We start from the raw sequence: 5,273 nt of genomic DNA, 5'->3' as shown, positions 1-5,273 counted from the left end.
ATCTTGGAAGTCGACGCAAGCCATGGAGGCCTGGGCGCAGTGCTCTCGCAAGAGCATGGAGGAAAGGTCCAACCTATAGCATATGCCAGCCGAAGCCTGAGGCCATCCGAACGCAACCCAGTCAATTATAGCTCCATGAAGCTTGAGTTTCTGGCGCTAAAATGGGCTATGGCGGACAAATTCCGTGAGTACTTGCTTGGCCACAAATGCATTGTCTTTACGGACAATAATCCGCTTAGCCACTTGTCATCAGCTAAACTTGGAGCCCTGGAGCAGCGTTGGGTAGCCCAACTCGCGTCGTTCGATTTTGAGATTCGTTACCGCTCTGGTAAGAGTAACACAAATGCGGACGCTCTGTCTCGCTTGTATCCACCCAGAACCGTAGACCTTGAAATGATCATCCCCGGTATGCAGCTTCCACAGCCATTGAAACAAGCTCTCCAGGTCCGAGGGCCTGCAGCCTGTCAGGCTGCTATCCAGGCTTTGCCTCAGCATCTACCCGCAGACATTGGAGAACTTCAGCGAACTGACCCTGTGACCCAGGAAGTTCTTGTGTTTTGGCAGCAGAAACGATACCCAAATCATGAGGAACGCAAGCAGTTCTCCCCATCAGCTTCGGTGCTCCTCAAGCAGTGGGAGCGATTGAAGGAATTGGCCGGAGTATTGTACCGGCAAGCCTTTCGCTCCGATGGGGGTGAGGTGGTTCTCCAGGTGCTGTTGCCAACTGCCATAAAGAATAAAGTCCTCACGGAGGTCCATCAAAATCACGGTCACCAGGGGGTGGGCAGGACTCTGGAATTGCTTAGGCAGCGGTGCTATTGGCCGGGGATGTCATCTGATGTGAGGCGCTGGTGTCAAACTTGTGAGCGGTGCCAAGTGGCTAAAGACTCCGGGCCACCAGGTCATAGCTTCATGGGACATCTGCTTGCTTCTGAGCCTAACAAAATCCTTGCGATGGATTTCACCCTGCTCGAACCAACCCATAATGGGCTGGAGAACGTCCTCGTCTTGACGGATGTTTTCAGTAAATACACTCTTGCCATTCCCACTCGTGACCAGCGCGCCTCTACAGTGGCACAGGTGCTCGTCACAGAGTGGTTTTCAAAGTTTGGTGTTCCAGCACGCATTCATTCTGATCAGGGTCGCAATTTCGAAAGTGTACTCATTCAGCAGCTGTGTGGTCTTTACAACATTGAAAAATCTCGCACCACCCCGTACCATCCTGCAGGTAACGGTCAGTGCGAATGTTTTAATCGCACTCTTCATGATTTGCTGCGCACTTTACCTCTCTCTCGAAAGCGCGAATGGCACACTTGTCTCCATCAGATATTGCATGCTTATAACACCACACCGCATCAATCCACTAGGGAATCCCCGTTTTTCCTCATGTTTGGTCGTGAGGCAAGGCTCCCTGTTGATTTCTTGTTGGGAAGGGTGCAGGATCCTGTTGGGGGGACAGTAAATGACTGGGTCCATGAGCATCGGACCCGGCTACATTTGGCTTTTGAAGGCGTCCGGGACAGTCTGAGGGAGGCCGCCCAACGTCGGAAGGAAAATCATGATCAGTCTGTCCGGTCAGAGCCGCTTGTGGTGGGTCAGGCAGTTCGTCTGAAGGAGTTTGGCTGGAAGGGGTGTCATAAGATCCAGGACAGGTGGAACCCTGTGGTGTATCGGGTGATTAAAGCTCCCCACGGCAATGGTGCGGTGTATACGGTTGCACCAGAGGACGACCTGGCCAGGGTCAAACGGGTACATCGAACGCTGCTTAAAGCTATAGTCGGGATGGCTGCTTCAGGGAAAAACCCTGCTCCTCTTTCCATTTCACTTGATCGGCCTGCAGCGTCTGAGTGCTCATCCGACGACGAAGATTTGATGGCTGCAGTAAGGGACACCATCCTCCCTCCAGCTGATCCTTCAAGAGCATTGTCGGGTCGACGATGCAAATGGGGGGGGTGGATTGTAGTGGTATGAGGCAACACGGCTACTTAGACACAGGCTTCTGTTTCACCACGCCCTCTCCGGCCCGTTCGCCAATCATTGCTTGTCGAGGGGATAAAAGTAGGCCGTGCCCTTCCTCCTGAACTCTCGCTTCCTGCCTCTTCGGCCCGTCCACTTCCGGGTCGTTGCCCTCGCCGCTCACCTCAGAGCACAGGTAGGTGCACCTCCGCATGCTGTGTTGCGTACATTCGTCAGCGTTTTACTAAAACTCAAACCATTACTATAATAGATCTGCCGAGATCCTCATCGCAATCGGGGCAATGTATTGGGGTCGTTTACCGCTGCTGACCAGAGCATAGGTGAGTCATGGTGAGCGTTTTGTTGTTGTTTGCCTGTTGGTCTGGTGCTAAGCTCACTTTGCGCTCCTCTCCCTTTAACAGTCTGCTTGTCGCATGGTGCGTGGTGGCTGTCTCCCCCGCTACGCCGATACTCTTCACCCCTCTCCCTCTTTAGAAGGGACGCAACATAACCAGACTGAGAACCGGGATTATGAACGCATAACCGAGAGTTGAGCCTTCCTTGTTTATTTACTAAATCATTGCTGAATTGTCATTGCTGCTGCTTCGCTGCCACTTCCGCCGACTTGGTTCGGGGCGTTTATTTTTATTAAAACATATGTTATGATTACTATGTGATATTGTCTGTCAGTTGTGAGCCCTCCTAACTCTGCCCCTTTCTCGTAGAGCTGAAGGCCGACGGTGGTGGCGGTGGTCCTCCTGGGTGGTGGTGGTGATCCCTTGTGTGCGTGTGCTTTGTTTTAGATTTTATTCGTTTGGACTTCACGTTTTTGCTTTGTGTGTGAGGTGCCCTTGTTTCTTTCGTTGGATTTAATTTCCCCCTGACGACCACTCTCCCAGCCGGTAAGCCTCAGCTTGTACCCACTTCCTTCCCCAGTTGGGCTAACTTCTCTTTTTCATCTTTTGTGCCAAACCGTGTTCATAATAACAAAATGCTTTGTTATTTTTGAACTCTGTCTCCCGCCCTCCCTGATTGAACGAACCTGAGTGTCTTATCGTCAGAGGTGACAATCATAATCATAGTGTATAGGTCCTTGGGCCCTAACCCAAGGTGGCGTTGTCAGTAACGTAGAGAAGATACTCTGACATAAAATAGTAAAGCCTCCTCATGTCGCCACAGTACTTTCGTTTTTGTGAATTTGAGGGAAAATATCAGTTATTGTTTATTTTGCATCATTGCCGGTCTTACCAACATTGAGACGGATATCAATCCTAAAAGGATGGAACGAAAAAACAAAGAAAAGACAATCCCTGGTTATCCAGTGCATATCACAAACGACATAACACGAATGAAATGAGGTAAAAGAGGAGAAAAAAAAGTGGGCATGCAGGAGTGGTGTGTATAGGTCTTATTATTTATTATATTAATGTGACATAAGGTTAGCTTTGCAAAGCAACTTCAGGTAGAAAGGTCAGAGGGCTACTTTGTACTGTTATACTTTGACTTCATTTGAGATTCTGTACTTTCATCTTTTACTTCAGTAGAGAAGTTTAACCTTGAATCTGTTTATACACATCTGTAGGCCCTACTTCTTCTTGAGTATAGAATGTATTCACTTTCGCCACCAATGCACAATACAATTGAATTCACTAATCTGTATCTGAAATCTCTTAATGCAGCTTTAACCTTTCCTTAACACACAAGAAGGCACACTGTAAGTGTTGAAAAATATGGCGTCATTCTCTGCTCATTTAATTTGACTTTTTTGCTCTCTAGGGAATTCTCAACAAAATGATAATGAGGGGGGCGCTAGCGAGCAAGCTATTGAGAAGACGCATCCGACCAGGCTCCGCAGAACTTTTAATTTAAAGTTTGTAAAAAAGGCACCTTTCGACAAAACACTCTTCTTTATTTTACTTTTTACGTTTTTATCACACTATTGCATATCGGCATACGGAAAATAATGACTGGCAAGTCTACAAAAACCCGCAACATAACTTCATCATCCACGAGGCCTAGTGGTCCCGGGTCATCCCCGGATCAACGTGATAAACCAAACACAGCCGACGAGACCATGGCGCTATCCACTCAAGCTTTCAGGCAAGAGTTGCTTACGTCGCTCCGTGAAGATATCGAACATATAATCAAGTCGGAGATTAGAAGCGTGCTGGAAAAGGAAATGGAGGGATTCAGAGCCGACATTAAGGTTGTACGGTCTGAACTCCAGTCTTATCAAAACTCGGTTGCTACAGAGCTAGCCACGCTAAAAGGTACCACTGGCGAGATGGAGAAGTGTCTGTCTTCGTGTACGGATGATATCGTTACACTGCAACGTGAAGTGGCGCGCCTCAAGGCTCAGTCGGAATCACTACAGGATAAGTGTGAGGACTTAGAGTCGCGGTCGAGGAGAAATAACATCAGGATCGTGGGGGTACCGGAGAGCCACGACAGCTCCACAGGCGCCGTGTCAGCCCTACTTCAGAGGGCGTTCAGCCTAACGGAGGCGCCGGTGTTGGATAGATCCCATCGCGCGCTGCTGCCGGCGCCCAGGCAAGGCGACCGACCACGCGTAATCGTGGCCCGCATGCACTACTTCTAGGACTGTGCCAACATACTTCGCCTCGCCAGGGAAAAACAACAGATCAAACTGGACGGGATGACCATTTCAGTCTACCCAGACTACACGGCGCCGCATCACACATAATAACCAGGAGCGGATCTTCACGACGCCAGAGGAAGCCCAGACTTACATCAACAAAAACTTTCCTGCACGTGAGACCACATCCAATAAGTAACTGCTGAGCTCCCCTTATGGAGTGTTGTTATTGCCCTGTTTACACCTACCCGATAGTGGGCCCCGATGGTGTCCAATGGCTAAATCAGCAGCTATCGTTATAACATCGGCAAATAGCGTGGTTGCATCGTGAAACACCGTTACTCTTCCCGGGAACATCCGTTAGACAACGGGAAGAAAAGCTCAATGATCGGGCAACATCGGCAAAGAACGAACATGTTTGTTAATTTTGGGTCTATCGGGGTAGAATCGGTTACCAGGTGTTGCTATGGGCTAATCGGCTATAATCGGGAATAGAACGGGACTACGGGAGTATAACGTAAAACATCGCAAGTCGTTCGGGAATTTTCCTGGGGTACATCGGCTATATTCGTTAATCTTCCGCGCTTTATCGTGTTTTAACGTCTTTATATCGGCAACCTCAACACACGAAAGACCCTCGAGAACCCTCGACAAATAACGATTGTGACCAAATTGTGTTAAGGAAGACCCTCAATCTGCCACTTGGGTATAAATAGGGGGT

At 49.0% G+C, this 5,273-nt stretch overlaps 1 long non-coding RNA gene across 1 annotated transcript; it reads left to right on the top strand.

The window, feature by feature from the left end:
• The first annotated feature begins 1,953 nt into the window (after positions 1-1,953).
• LOC132462331 (uncharacterized) lies at positions 1,954-2,966 on the top strand. The gene is made up of 2 exons (XR_009526810.1): positions 1,954-2,297; positions 2,682-2,966. It is a non-coding gene; the product is annotated as an uncharacterized LOC132462331 (long non-coding RNA).
• The last annotated feature ends 2,307 nt before the right edge of the window (positions 2,967-5,273 follow it).

Source organism: Gadus macrocephalus, chromosome 8 (genome assembly GCF_031168955.1).
Source record: "Gadus macrocephalus chromosome 8, ASM3116895v1".
NCBI classification, from domain to species: Eukaryota; Metazoa; Chordata; class Actinopteri; order Gadiformes; family Gadidae; genus Gadus; species Gadus macrocephalus.
This window is presented reverse-complemented; position numbering and strand designations above follow the sequence as displayed.